Source organism: Patiria miniata, unplaced genomic scaffold, assembly GCF_015706575.1.
Source record: "Patiria miniata isolate m_02_andy unplaced genomic scaffold, ASM1570657v1 HiC_scaffold_15, whole genome shotgun sequence".
Taxonomy (NCBI): Eukaryota; Metazoa; Echinodermata; class Asteroidea; order Valvatida; family Asterinidae; genus Patiria; species Patiria miniata.
This window is the reverse complement of record NW_024037053.1, coordinates 5,136,346-5,153,020: the sequence shown is the minus strand read 5'-3', so window position 1 is coordinate 5,153,020 and position 16,675 is coordinate 5,136,346. Positions and strand designations below refer to the sequence as shown.

General features: G+C 39.5%; 1 protein-coding gene across 4 annotated transcripts in view; it reads left to right on the top strand.

Moving 5' to 3' along the window:
- The first annotated feature begins 660 nt into the window (after positions 1-660).
- LOC119722550 (prostaglandin E2 receptor EP4 subtype-like) overlaps positions 661-16,675 on the top strand; it is a 28,175-nt gene continuing 12,160 nt past the window's right edge. The window contains exons 1-2 of one of the 4 annotated variants that reach the window (XM_038192739.1): positions 661-765; positions 1,049-1,227. The gene's annotated coding sequence lies outside the window, so the exon portion shown is untranslated. The other 3 variants (XM_038192743.1, XM_038192741.1, XM_038192742.1) reach the window with 3 other exon arrangements.

Below are 16,675 nucleotides of genomic sequence, written 5' to 3'. Positions count from 1 at the left end.
TTATTATTACTTTGTAAACCACAGATCAGTTAATCCAAACCACTCGCATTGGCTTGAAATTGTATACGGAAATGTCTTATATCATGTGAAGATATGCATCATTTAATTTAGATTATACCAATCTCCTCTCTTATCTACTACTCCCAAAAGGTTCATCCAAGTCCTACGACGCCATCTTGTGTTTTTTTAAGATGGCTAAAACATAGCTCTATGGTTAAAAGGATGGGATGGTGGGGTGGCTGTATCCATCTTAAGAGAAGCTGCTGATGGTTGTGCTTGCTTGCCCTAATTAGAACCTGTCGATCCATCACGTACCGACACGACCCGGAATCCAGACCATCCACATAAACGGCACTAGTTACATGGGAATATGCCTCAAGCAAGTGTGTTAAGTAACACCCCCCCCCCCTTCAATTATGAAAAAAATTAATCGCAAATGCAGAGAAAGTTCGATCGTTGTGAAAAGAAAAACATTTTAAGCAACCGTCCAAACGAGTCTCCCCCCCCCCCACCCCAGCCCCCACCCCCGCCCCCTTGAGTGCGGCCACTGTTAAGAAGAGTAAAACCGAAATTATACTGCAATTAACGACACAGAACAGCCGTAGCGTTTTTGATTATCACGTTGAGCCAGCTAGATGCGGATTGGAACTGTTGCCGCCCAACCATTCACTGCACACGTTTTTATGGACATTGTGGCGTTCGGGATGATGTTTTCCAGTGCCGCAGGATAACTGTCATTGTGTTCTTGGGTTGGCTCAGTTCAGGGTAAGAGGATCAGTCCTATTGTTCATAATGTGTGACAGCAACATCCCCGTTCGAGTGAACGTAGCAACAGGGACCCGTGTAGGCCTATACGTCACATCAGCTCACTTTGCTGTAAACTATTGTGGAAAGTAAAATCCGCTATTCTGGTTGAAAGTGAAGAATCGACTAGATATCCTCCGTCTATCACCAAGAGCTCGTTCGAGATGCTGACGTGCGTCTTAACCGTCATCCCCATATAAAAGTTTGAATTTCCATAATTTCCTTCTTGCATTCCTTTCTCAAGAGCCATGGTAGTGTGCGTCTAAAGTCTTCGCAACCCTTGCTGCCTCAACCGCTGATAATGGGCGATTATCCTGGAGGCTAACGCTATGTCTGAAGGACCTGGATATCTTACGGAGACTATACTGAGTTCACCGTGTATTAACGAACACCCGTCGGTGAGGATAATACACTGTACTCAAGGTACGTGCAGAACGCTTTATTGTACTGTGAAAATCAATAGTTCTAGGCCCATCCTCTTCATGTGCATGTCAATATAATAACTGAATTTTGTGAACAAAGTAAATTAAAAATGTAACACTGAAATTCTCGAAAATGCTTGGTTGCTTTAAGACATGTATACCTATTTAGAGGTTCTCCAGTGTTGTCAGTTTCGATGGACACAAAAAACTGGTTCATTCGTCTTAAAAATCATTGTGAGAAGCACTTTATTAATGTTTAAATTCGATCACATTAAACCTATAAAGCAAGCTACGCTATATGTACTGATATGACTGTAATGTAGATACTGACTACCAAGTGGTGAAATTATCTAATATATCTATTGCCAAAAGAAAACGATCTTCACATTTATCCTCCATCAGATCCACATGGACTCTTCCTGTGGATTCCCATCTTCATTGGTGAACAAAAGGTTAATGAACTTTTGAGATGGATTCAATCAAGCAAGGTTTATTTTTAATTATCTCCAAAGACTCCATGACTTGCCGAACTATACCCCCTGCCCTGGCTGCGCCTGGAATCGATTCATGTTTTACCTGTCTTGTATCGATTGCGCCAACCCTAACAAAGACCCTTTTTCATGGAACATCATTCTCACTGAGCAGTGCTTCAACATTCAGTCTCCTTACTTGGTAAATATACGGCATTGTGTACCCATTCAACTATATCTGTTTTGGCCTGAAGGTGATAGTTTTTTTTTGCCGAGATAAAGAAGCTCCGGAAAGGCATCTTAATGTTCATCGTCACAAAGTGAAGAGCGGTTTCTAACTTCGGGCAAAAAGCAATTGTTAATTTAAATGATGAGTTCTTGCATACTTGACTGCTTAAACATGAACATTGGGGATGTCAACGTCTATTATTGGCGCGCCTTCACGAGTCCCACTGAGTAATGCCGAATTTCTGAATATCCTGCCTACATAAATCCGTTTTACTTTACTTAACCCGAACTCTGAACATTGAAAAATATAACGAATGTCGGTTTTTGCCGCGTGATCTCGGAGGTCTTGCTTTCGTGTCTCTAATAAAATGCGTTGAAGGCATGCGTGGTTGTAAATTCCAGCTGGATGTGTATAGGAGATTGCGAGGGAGAAATTGGACGAAAATTGACCGTGACTTTTCCCAGTTTCAATCATTAGCGGTATTTCTATTGTAAACCTCAAGAAAAGCGTCGTGACTGGAAGATTTTCCTCGTATATTATGGGCGATCGCCCTTGCAGATAATGAAATCATGGCTTTTCTTTTTAATGAACTCGTTATTCATTCCATACGACGCCACGGAAATGAATATGATCGTCGGGACTGCGGACAGGCTTTTAGCAGAGACGGAGTCTGACCTATAAATAAAAAAGATATGAAATATACAATGAACCGGAAAATGTCTGGGTTAGAATAAATGTCAGCAAGTATTACCCTTCCATAAACATGTATCGTGGCGTGTGACATGAATATCGCTGCATCGTAGTTCAAGGAAGTTTGACATTTTATTTTTACAGTGTATCCAATTAATAAAACTAACAGCAAAAAATGCGTCAATCCTAACACGATATTAAAAATGAACCATCGCAACTAATGACGGTCTGAGAATCGGGACTGGCTTGACGAAAATATAATCGGAAGTAAATTAACCCGTCTGATTGAAGTATTTGCATTAGTAAAGTAGGCCTATAGATTATTACAGTTTAATTAATTATAATGTCAGAATACTCAGTAGGATGTATTCCACTGGCAAATATTATTCAGTCGTCTCATTTCTGGAGAATGGAGCAGGAAGCTCGCAGGTGATTAACTTAAAAACTTTCAGTGAAGCTTTTTTTGTATTCATCTTATAAGAACAAAGATCGCAAGGAAAACAGCTCCTTTTCACCCCCCCCCCCCAAAAAAAAAATCTGAATGAAGTCATTTCGCGTTCGTGTTCGCTTTAAGATTGTAAACAATAGTTGACACTTTGTCATTCGCTCTCGGAAATTGTCCAATGTGTTCAATTTTACCCAATGCGTTCGTTCAAATTAAAGGTCTTACCCTATTTAAATATTTGTTTTTAATTTAAATGTTTATGCTTTCATCCAGCTATAGTCATTTCTGGAGGCAGAATGCATTAGTGCTTATTTTGAAATAAATATGCTTTTTTGACAATAATGCAATCACTTCACCATAATTATTGAGGCGGCATGTATCATCACATCTGGTTCAATAATTAGTATTCCAAATCACGGTATTCTGACTATAGCGAATCGTGCATGGTATGGTACCGCCATATCACATGCGGCTTTAGGTGCAGAGGAAACAGAAAGACAAACTAAATCAAGACAATTGAGATGGTCCATGGGCACAAAGTGCTAAGGATGTACGCTCATGCAGTGGCAGACAGCCATATTTGGCTTATGAACCAAGTTAGAAAAGACTTAAAAGAAATTTACAAAATCCGTCGCTGTCTGTTTTAAACAATTATCTGAACTAAACGACATCTTGATATATAGGCACAACCCCAACCCAAGCTGTATTTTATTTGTTTTGTGTTACGTCCAGCGACAGATTAGCTTTTAATCAAGAAGAAAAGTGCAAAAAAATATGTTATAACAATATGCCTTATTGGTTCCTTCATTACGTCAGTCTTAGTTGCTGGAAAACCTCTTTACAAACCGATGTCCATATCTTTGGTATACTGCCTGCTTTATATATGCGTGATTATAATCATGTAAATATTTATATGATGACTCCAGCAGGCGATGTAGATGGAACATGTCAGCCAGCATGTATCTTTTTTTGTCCAATGTCTCTCATCATTCCGTTTATTGCATTTGGATGTTCATGCCTTAATTTATAAACATCAGTTTGTAGAGTAAATTGTTCCTCATGGTTGAGTGAGAGGCGGCTATGTGGATTTGCGTGAGTTAAACTACGCAGTACGGAGTGTTGAGACAGCACCAGCTTTACCAATTGAGTTATGCCGTGAACGTGCTGAGGTTATAACAGTAATCGGGTTATCGCAATGTTATAAATATATTGAGATTATTAATGTGATGAGGCTTGATGTTATTGTAATCGGACGAGGTTGTAGCTGTCATGAGTTTTTGCTTTTAATCTTGTTATCGCGCAAGAAGGTTGTAACTATGTAGATGTTACACTGTGATATGATGACATTGCCACGACGACGTTTTTCGTATAATACGTTTTTACGTTGGTAAGGTAGAAATCCTCGAAATGCTCTCTCTACGCGAAGCATTACTAAACCAAAGAGTCCAATTAACATTCATTTGTTTTCATAAAATAAAATTGATCGTGCTGCCTCTTTATACTCGCAGTCCAATTTGTGCTGAGATTCCAAAACGTCTTAAAGGTTTCCTCCGCCCATCATTCATTTTCAATGCCTAACGGGTGTAATTGACGACCCAAGTATCTCATTTTAGCAAGCGGTTTGGTCAGTGTGGCACAGGAGGATATCGAGGTGAGGGGCTGCAGGCCTGGCGAGCCTTCGTCACCCGTCACATCCGTGCCCCGTGAGATGCTCTTCAATTAACACGCACTAAGACGCGCTACTTCAACGCCCAAGAGACATTCTAAATTGACTGCCACAGAAGAATCAAGAGAACTGCGTCAAAATGCCGCACTATACCGCGTTGAAATTATTCTTGAGAGGAGCTCTAAATGTTGTCTTTGTTTTGAATATTTGCCATTATTTTGTCAAATTTGCAATGTTTTGAAGCGGAGACGGGGTTGGTTGAGACGAATCACCGTTGGTAATTCTAAATCACAGAATATATCCTCCTCGTAATCGTTATACAATTATCACGCTAATGATGAATGAAAAACATAATGCATCTAGGGAATTGAATAGATATTGCTGAATTTATCCCCAAAAAGATGGTCTCTCTGCTTTTAAATTTTAACCCTCATCTTTGCTTGATTTCTTTTAGAAGTCATGGTCGTTTCTATGTCAAGCACAGATTCGCACGCATAATTAAATGCACCAAGGTTTCACTAGTGCTTGCCCGCATCACTCCTTTCTGCAGGTAGTAAAGTATACAATTATTGTAAGCACGTGCGACAGTTCTGTCCACAAAATGACCAAAATTAAAGTATGTTCGACCTTCAAATATTACTCGCGCAGCGCGCTTGCAATACAATACAATGCTCGTTTTGATATTGCATGCATAATTACGCGATAGAAATAAAAATAGAGTTAACACGACGTATCATGTATATGGGCGGTTCACGCATAAAAAATTATGCGTACCGTAGACTGTAGTATATTCTACTGACTGTATCAGAAGCATAATTCTTGCATCCGTGAGTGGAGTTTATTATAATCGGGTAATTGAACTGACCTGTTGAGGCCAGCTGCCATAGTGCCCGTGGCTGACGATTTTGGAATGTGTTCTATCTTGCAAGATCAGGACAGTGTGGCGTGATAGAACCAGACAGTAAGTTGCTGTCATTTATTTATTAGGCTTCAGACGGACTATATTGTTGGGTTGAGAGTGTGTGAATTGTGGTAACATTCTAATAGCATGGCAAGTACATGACAATGATATCGTTCATTTTATCATGTGTTCTCTATGGTTTGGTGTTGTGACAGTGTGACAGTGATATCGAAGATACTGACAATGGCAAACGTATTGACAAATGACAGTGACCCTGACGAACCTCGGATGACGGAAATCACAGTGACAATGATTATAAACACGCAGTTTGTATTAAGGGGGAATTATTGATAGCATATAGTGATCTATCATGGGGTTCTTGCTGTTGTCAAGAAGTTTGAATTGTTTTGAGTAAAACCATAGTGATCTATCATGGGGTTCTTGCTGTTGTCAAGAAGTTTGAATTGTTTTGAGTAAAACCACGCTTACAAATTCTGTCCGCCGATTTTATCAAGCCTGCCCTTTTATAACAATCATTGATATAACTGGAAAGTCCTCAAGGCTGTATTGCTTACAAGTCTTGTACTAAATATCGATGTGCATTTGGATAGACGCCCAGAGAGCTGCTTCGTATCCCCTTCCCACCCACGGGACCTTCTTACGTCTATAGAGTCACCGATCGATACAACCTGCTGAATTGGTCCACTCCAAAACATCACCAAGGATTCAAGCCTCAAACGGATGATCCATCTTCATATTACACCAACATCAACAAAAGGCATATATTTTTATCGACAGACACGACACAAAGTACACAGGTCGTTAAACTATCCTGCTCCAAGTTCAGATATGAAATTTGTGTGGAGGAAGAAGAGGATGGCATACTGCATGGAATGTGTGTATACCTAGACAACGTTGTCACCGCATCGTTTCCCTACGCCGTCGCTTTCTGGTAATGGGCATCGATCTTGTCTGGGCAAGATGTTCATTTTAACGGTCGTAATCATTTGGTGCTATTCCTGTTACCGGAATCAATGAGTGTATATGTACATGAGGAGAATCTTTTATCCTCTGCTTCTCGCTGAGCAGAACCCCTTCAAGTCGCAGCCGATAACCTGGATGATCCGACTGCTAGGATTAAGGTTTGTTGTGTGATATTAAGTACATTCCATTGTGATTTCTTTCCTATATCGCTTGGTTAGCGAGGTGTACTCTGACAACTTAATTTTAGACGGCCTCGAAACGAGAATTTATCATTTAGTCTTTTCTTAACCATAAATTGGCATTTGTATTTCAGTAAATATGTGTTTAAGGGGATCTCCGGTTTACAAGCTCTGGTTTTTGGAGACTTCCTCCACTTGTTGTTCCATCAAAGTTTGATAATCACACGTACATGTACTGTTATTTCCTATGAAGTGAGTAAGTGGAAATAAAATGAACTGAACTGAATATTTTGTTTTTGCTCAAGAACTAAACTTTGTTTAAGCCAAATTCAGCTGTAATAACAAAGAAATTACGAGATCGTAAGCATTTAGAATGATCGTAATTATTCGTAAAAAAATCGCAGTAAACAGATAGTTTTAAATATCCATGGAATGTAAACGAATACATCAACAAGCATCAACCACGTACCAATATAATATACACTGTAAAAAATAATGGTTAAAACACTGTTGGGCAATATAATTTTAGCCAACATTGGTTTGAAATTACTTTATTTGGATAAAAATTTTCCAACTATTGGGAAGAATTTGCACAAGAGTTTAACCTGTTGATATGTTGACCAAGGTTGGTCTACATATCAACCCATTTTGCCCAACGTTTTTACAGTGTAGAGAGTAATCGAAATTCCTTCTATATTATTAATCGTACTAACAGCTCATATTATTGACTTTTATTGCCCATATAAAGCATGTTTCAACTGTCGTAAATGCTGCGTGGTCTCATTACCAGAATCATCAAGTCATGTGAATGGGACATTTAACCTTTCGTATTCACATTATAATACAATACTACATGCATCCATAAATTTAGGACGATTTTACCCTACCAAGTTCACAACTCACAATATTCAAACGATCAGTGTACTTTTACTCCCATGTATAGGATATTGACTTCAAAAGTAAGACAGAATGGGCAGAAACAGAACACCAATTTGAAAATTGCTCGTCATTCATCTCCCGTGCATCATCTGCCTAGCCCCTACATCTGTTCCATCATGATTTCACCATAAAGGTCGCGACTGTTTCATGTACGGATTGTCGTGGACTATTTATCTTTGCCGCTTAATTTACCTAAGGCATGCTAACGGCGACCGCAATGATTCCGTATAATCCACGGTGGATTGCCAAGCAATTACCAGACCGACAAGAGGATAAGACAGCATGGTTAGGATAACAACACCGCTGAACATGCAGGCCACTCGTCTTTAGGGGGAAGTAATATGCCTAGGTGCACTGGCAATTATGAAAAGTAGTTCAATCATTATGGCGGTTTGAAATATCAAAAATAGATGTACATTGTATTGATATTTTCACATGTCCGTGAAAATCTTATCCCGTCTAACATAATTGCAGAAGTGTGATAATTTTAGTGGTCCCCGCATGGCCTGGATGATATTATCGCCTTGCTATGATATTGTAGTCAGAAATGCGTTTCGGATATTTAGGTTTCAGCAATTGATACTCTATTGCTAATTATATTTTTGGTGGTGATCTACCATACCGACACTCGAGCAAATTTAATCCGAAATTCCACAGCTTATTGTGCTGGTGTCAAATTATGCACCTCATCTTCGCGATGATCCGACATGCATGCGATAACATCCAGACATCCAGCAGTGACAGTATTACATAAAACAGCCATGCATTGTTTAACTGCCATGGCTGCGTAATATCATTTGTAAAGAATATACCAATTAGGCCTATCTAGCGTTAGAAAACAGAATACAGTGCTTTGAGTTTGAGATTGATGTAACAGTTTCTTTATATGCGTTCGGTTTTTCATCGCATGCTCTTATTGAGATATCTAATGTACATGTATATTGTGTCTGAAAGCAATATGCTCTATGATGGACATTGCACTCAACGGCTGTTTCGCATGCTTTGGCACGTGGGGAAACCTTGCAAATTTGGATCGAGATTCATTTCCATTCCATTCTCGGTCTCAATCTCCGTCTGTTCAGCATTTTCGCAGACAACACACTGTATGAATAGTTCCTGGCAGGTATTCGTATAACATGGAAGATTATTCAATGTAACGCTAATTAGTTGTTTCGTTAAAGGGAAAATACAACATTTGCAAACATCAAAAAATAAAACTATCAAATCATTTTGAAATACCTTGCTGGACTGTTTGTGAATGACAGTGTAAAGCCTCCTGTAAAATCATGGCACCTGGTGTACTGTCATTTTCAAGAAAAGTGGTATTTTTGTATCAATTTCCAACGCTGATCGGCCGATCAGCGTTGGAAAAAACTGGCTTTTTTTCAAATACTGGCCCCAGTTGACCATCGCACTTGTTTGCAATCGATTACACACTTATGAACGGGTACAAGCCAGCTAGACTGGTTCCCTGACCTTACAATTCCCCAATATATGTAAACTGCTCTGTTTCTTCTTAAATGGAGTCAGGAAACAGACTACAGGAAAAATGAGTGTTTTTCTTGGTTTTTATAGCATTTTCGAACCCAAAACCTCAAAAAAGTCAGTGTAACTATATTTGCTATATATTTCCAACCCCCCAATTCCATCCATTTCTGAAAATTACAGCAAAAGCAAATAATGTATATTCCCTTTAATGGTTGGGTACGGTTCTATTTTTTATATCTTTTGACCTCGTGCTAACACGTCTCTGTGGAATGATGATTTGTTTAGCTCGCATATTTTATCCAATTCGAATTGTTTGTGCGCATTAAAGAACTTTTCCACACACGCACAAGCATCCTATCTCGAACGTATACACGTGCTGAAATTTGCAGTAACTAGGGCCTACACCCATGTACAATGATCAAAAATAATGAGGCTTAATGATCATCTAATGATACACCAAACATCCGTGGAATGTGATGCAGGTATTCCGTGGTATGATGTCATTTTTTTAATATAACAACAAAGGAATCATAAATCAGTGTATTATTACGAGTAGTCTCCAGCTTCACTGCGTTGTATACAGAAAACACATATCAGGTCGTAATTCCAAAATTTAACATTATGTCAGGTAAAACGTACGTATAATGTATGTAGTGGCTTTCGTTATTTACTGCAAAAAACTGCAGCACCAGACGAGTCCTTAAGTAGAGCAGATAGTTTAACACGCAAGTACATAAGACCGGCTGACCGGCCATTGCACAACATCTCATAGAAATATGCTAGAACTATTTGCAGCTGTAACGAACCGTACGCCCGCCTTAACATGCCATTAATTAAACTGCTGATAGTTATCAGGAACGCCCGCCGCAGTCTTGTCATCTTCATACTTTCCCTTCTAGTCTACCTAGTTCTGTCATATCAAATCTGGCACAGGAGGGAGTCTTCATAGCTAGAGAACGTGTCCAGCCTAATAGAGGGGCTTCAATTAAGCATATAATGTATGACCAGCCGTTGCCAGGGATAGTGTTTGAATTTGAAGCTATCATCCCGAAAACAACACAAGTTCTGTATTGTTTCTGTGGTTAACTAAAGCGAAAAGTGGATGCATTTTGTCCAAAGAATTAAATTCCGAAAATATCGATTTTGAAGTATTTCATAATACCTGTAGCTGTTAGAAGTCGATTTATATTTTAATGAAGAGATCTAGAACGGCTGTCTGAATTCATCATTCAGTCACTTCATTTTGACGAGGAGCATAATATGTGCCCTAATTTTGTTTAATCGACATGCACGCGGCAAATGTTCCCTAGTGGATGCCATCGTTTATTCTATTCCTTCCTCGTAATCTGTTGGTGTAGAAGTCGGGTAGAAAGTGCAACCTGTGAAAACTCTGATTATGTCATTATCGGTTGGGGAGAATCATTAGATTACACACTGTATATTAAAGCCCTCGTTATTGCATCCATGGAGCTATAGTTCCATGTTGCAGCATAGCTTTGCATAGTCTCGCTGATTGCAAACATGCGGCCAAACGTATGAAGCTAAAAGCATGTCGTAATCTCATGTCTCCATGCCTCCCTAGGGTATTTATTTATCGTACAGCCTTCCGGACTGGCTGGTAATTAACCAAGCCGAACCCTAATTAATGACCTGAATTTATTAAAAGAGATATGTCATGATTGTCTTGTGATGATCGGCGGGACTGTCACGCGTCACGCGTCTCTAATTAAATTTACCAGAACCGCCTTCACCAATTTATAATGAATGCCGGTGAATACGATAGCCGTACAAGGAATGATTATTGACTTACAGAATACTCCAGTACATTCTTTAACCGTCTGTTATCTGTCCGTCTGTGGACGAGTTGAAGCTCAATTTAATGTTTTAATAAAATGCAAATACATGTATAGTTACGTTCCGGATGACTGAGAACCTCAAACCATGAAGCCTTTTATAGCTCCATGCTCAAACCATTTAAATGTTTCAATAGTGTGCAGATAATTGGTTCAGATCAGTATCATGTCCATGTTATCAACCTGTCTCCTCCCACGTGTCGTCCAGTTGCCCTGTACGGTTTCAGTTAATTAATTTGCATAATTATCTTTTGCGATCTATAATCTCAACCATTTTGAGAATATATTTTTCGTGCACCTTAATTCTCCTTGATATTCTTGCTTCAGACTTGTACTATAAGATATCGGAAATCCCATTCTTTACCAATCATAACTTATAAACCCTTTGATTGGTTAGGTCAAGACTGTGTTGACAAGCTTTGGCCACTTGAATGGCTGCTTATTGTAATAGGCTTTATTCACTAGTTGGCCATATTAAATTGGAAGCGAGGTAAAACCTTCATTTTTTCGAACTTGCTAATAGAACTGAAAGCAATGAAATAAAGTTACTTACAAATTAATACCAGTCTGCTCTGATAAATCAATTAAAATGTGTGATTATACATACCTGTTTTAAGCCGCATTTAAATAAAATGAAAGTGGGGCTTGAAACGCTTAAATGGTCTGCCACCATCCCATTCAACGGTTATGATTTATCAAATACATTCAGGGAACATAATCAAAATGACTTCCTGGTGAATAAGGTTTATCAAACTATCCTCGTCAAAGTAAAGACGCAGTTCAGTTAAGCCTCACTTTGCAAGTGTGGCCTCGCTGTGGTTTCAGGATGGCGACTACATGCAAAGAACGAATACCAGCTGAGGTTCACTGACCTGCAATGCTATTTTTTCCCAACAATCTTTGCGCATATCGAGGAATGACGCAGCGAAACTTACACCTGCTGTGCGCCATCGGTCAATGAAATTTTGCCTCCGTCTCAAAACGCACAGTTTCCGCTCGAGGAGCGAGTGCGATGATTCGTCCTGGACATGCCAAGCATCCACAAGTTGTACGGACACTGTGAATATGTCTCATTAAGTTATGTTCAAATCACTAACCGCAAAGGCAAACATTATATGTACTTTAAATATGCTCTTACACAAATAATGTGTAGCTCCCAATAACAAAGAGATCTGATCACCTTTGAATGGCCCCGAGTGAATATAAGAGCAGCGTGAAAGGCAAGAAATTGTTTCTTCATCTCGTATAATTGCACAGTTTCAACAAAGCGAATGAGTATTTGGCTGATGACGGTAATTATCGATAGTGCTTTGGGTAAGGCCACGCTTACTAGCGACAGCCAACAGCACGGCGCAAGTAACTATTGACCCCTTTGCAACGCTACTTTATCTGAACCTTTCCCTTCCCAAAAGTGATTTGCAGTCACAGTCCAAACAAACCGCTAAGACTGACTAACAAGAGGCATTGCGATGATCCCTAAACGCCAGAGTTTCAATCGCCACAAATCATGAAACTGCTGTCTTATTATTCGTCGTATTTATGTAACTCCGGGCGCATGAAAGAAGCAAAGATGATCTGAAGGTAAAGGCTGGAGGACGTCCAACGTCATAACATCTCTTTCTGCATTAAGACAGTAAAATTAAAATAAGGATTTTTACGATGAAATATAAATTTCGCTCTTGACATCAAACTGGATATTGGTAGGTACATAGGTAGAAACATTCCAAAACATGAGAAACAGTTACACAATCCCTACATAGAAATCGTCGACTTTTACATATTAAAAACAATCATTCCGTCTTGAAGTTGTGGAATTCAGTAAGTTTATTATACATGTACTATCTAATGCATCGTGTACTACCCTCAGCCAAACTATGTCTGTATTCTTGACCAAATGTTGAACGACCCTCAACTCTCTAAGTCACATCCTTACGAGGCTAAGCTACTGGCGACCTTCTAACAAGCTTTGCCCTTGAAAACCCGACCAGACGGCAACGATCTCGGGGGAGGGACTGGTACTTGAAGATTTTAGACCTAATCAACTTCTCGAGGTTCCCTGTTCCATAGGTATGTGTATTTTTCTATCTGACATAATACGTTCTGAGTCGATGTCTAAGCCAGCATGTGGTTACCATTCTTCTTATTTTGTTGCATCCAACTCTTCCCCATTTTCTTCGTATGATCATGGAGCTTTGGTGTGATACGCGTTCTTGTCCTTGAGGGGTGCAGACGTAGGCAATTAACGCAGAATCGTCAGTTGTCCTGTCCCTCTGGACTATATTATGAATAGTATTCATGATAGGAACCAGACTCACCGAGATTCCACGAATGTTCATCTTAATAACCTCTCAGATCGAATTTATAGATTTCTTCGTTGCCATCTGTGCGGAATAATCATCAGCTACACATCTTCTTCGTACTTCAGGACATTTGGTAATGTGCCTTAGAGGCGTGCAGTCTTGCATCTTCGGTGAACACGTGGTTGGGACTCGCATCTGAAAAGGGAAAACTGGGGGGGGGGAGCCGGCGTGACGACGTCATAATTATGGCCATGCTAGATCACTGCCAAAACCATGATGTTAATGTTACACCTTTGGTGTTTACACATGTATATAGGATGTAAATAAGTTTAAACACCAGTGGTCCTTTACAGATACCACTGGTGTTAAGTTTAACACCCTTGTGTTTGCTGTGATCAGTAACCGATTTGGCTACCAACTATGTTACTTGTTCTTGTCGAAGGAACTGTGCCTAAAGTGTGTCAGTCACCCATAATTATTTGAGGTTTCTATTCTCTGTCGACAACTGCAAGTCGAAGTGGTCGTTGTTAATCGGGGATATCGTGGGTTGCAATTTAGGTCAATCTAATGTCACTTTAGCGATACCACCAGTGGAGCTTGTAACTTTGAAGACCGTTTTTCTGACCACATCTTGATTATTGTGTCACTGCGTAACCGTATACACTGCCTCCTTCACACCTCAATATATGAACAAACCTTCTCGAACGCAAAGACAAGGTGTAATGGTGTCACTCTCTCTGTGTGTCTCGTGCTGGCATTACGGTAGCGATAGAGCGCGCGTTCGCATTCTAGTCACGTTTGCCGATGACACAATTATCGTGGATGTAGCACGCCAACAAACACTATATGGGAGACCAAACCTCGTAGATGGAGGGTGCATTGTAATGCGAGTAGAAAGGAGTGATTTCTTTACAGACAAAGCGTATGCATTGCAGCATCTCATTATTTGCTCTTTGCGAAACATGAGTGACCGTAAACATGTTGACGGGATCAGGAATTATTGATACTATACATTCCCGGATAGTCATTGATTCTTACATCCACAACCATGACCAGTTTTATGAGATGGCTTGCCAAGAACTCAAAGTAAGTTATTTCATTGTTCAAAGTTTTTGATTTTGTTGTATTTACTGATAGCCGTTGAAGCTGAGTCATATGTTGACCTTTGTAACTGATGTAGAATGATTTCGAAGATGACAACATTGCAGCTTCATTTTACCTATTAATCGGAGTTTATAGGTATTGTTTTGTTTTGACTTGTGTTATATGTTGGTTTGATTTTGTGTATTGCGTGGATATCTATGCTGACACTTCACCATGGGTTTCGTCTACTGTCTTCACAAAGAGTCATCTTCTTTTCTGTTCTGATCACGATTGCCACAGTTGTAGCACGTCTTGTGTTATAGCAGAATCTCCGTGTAATCATCCTCCTTGAGGGATTGGAGGTGTCATAGACTGCCTTTACACCTGGCAGGTGATATTGCTCAAAGACGATCGTGCTGACTGAAATATGAGACGCAACATCCCTAAGAGCAAACAAGCACCCAAGTCGTCCATTGTCAACGTTTGTAATCATTTTGTTGAAATTGATCTTCATAATTACCACAATGCCATGAAATGAAATTTGTTCTTATGGGTTCGTATATGGCCTAAACATGGACAACCATGGTCAACCATAATAACCATATTTTTATTTAAAGCGTTGCATGATATGACAACCTTATACGTGGCATCTAGAGATGTAGAACACAGTCATTGCTTATGCGCATGTCATGCATTTCTATTATGGTGCTGGAATATTGGCTGCTATTATGTATGATTGCCAGTGTCAGTATTGCAGCCTCGTCCCCAGGGTTTAGCCCTGCTATCTCCTCTCCAAGTGAATACCTAATAAGGAAATGTTTAATCCCATGACAACGAGGATTTCTATATGGCACTTCCACGGTGAACATCCCATCCATTTTACAATATAGTGCTAATATATACAGTAGTAGATGTAATTAAAAATTCCGATGCAAATTTTAACGACATCCCATACAGCAAACAGGGTTCTGAAAAGTCCCTACATGTCACAAGGCGATAAGATGACGAGGATGGTTGAATATGCAGTTAATAACCTTGTCTCTTAGCTGTGCAACATATATTTGTCACTTATATAAAGCTGCGATTCACATAAATATAGACCGTTATTTGTTTTTGTATGTTATAAGGTCTCGCAACTATACCTTTCTGCGTCACTAAATTAAGGAAATTGGCAAAAGGTGGCTCGGTGGACGTCATATAATTCTTTTACTCGAGATCTTGCGGGAATGTTGATGTCAGTAGAATTCATGATTCCAGATCGTCTCTGACATAATGAAATAGAAGCCAGAGCCATCCCGTCTATCAAATTAAAGCTTTCAGCATAGCGCTCGTTCCCTCGAGACAGAGCATGTAATAGCCTTGTGCCGAGAGTGCGACTCCCTTCCGTACTTGGAAGGGTTCAAAATGGCAAGAATCTGAAGTCCAAGGCACGCATGTCGCATTATAATGAAGTCATCGGTTTCAGTTGTATTGTCGACGCTTGTGCTATTCTCGACTGTTTTGCAAGTTAATTGAACGCTGTGCTCTGACAATATGCATGGTGATTATAAATGGAGGCCGGTTTGACATGGATGCCGCTGTTTTTGCTTTGGGTATGAGTAACTGTAATATTTATATGAAGATTGTTGATACACTAAAAACACTAGAAATTAGATGTAAAAATATATCTTGATGGTTTATCTGATCATTTTGTGCCACGTTGAATTATCGAAATGGATTGTATTATACGCGTTAGTTGTTTCAATATCTATATTTATAAAGAGAAATGAAAAAAATCAGGCAATGAAGATCGGAGAACCGAATCTTTGCAAAAAATGTCTCAAGACAAACCAAGCAAGAAATAAACACTCAACGCAGTTTAGTTTGCTAATTAGATTACTAAACTACGATACCTCACCACGTTCTATAATTGACGTCACAGTAGCAAGCTATCGATAGCTCCGAAAGCAGAATTACATGAACTGCGTATTATTGCCGAAGTAGATCGTTAAAGGAAGACAGAAAAAACATGTCCTCGGGTCAAAAGGACAGTATGGATTAAGCTGAAATTATTGGCAAAGAGGAATCGTTGGTATTAGACGCGAATTTGTCGGTTGCACGGTAACATCACGTACAGCTCATGTAAAGCACGGCTGTATAGCCTGGGGCAGATTGAGCTGTATACGCGGTGCTGACTCTGTCATATCGTAATAAATTGATACATTTTACGTCAATGAAACAGC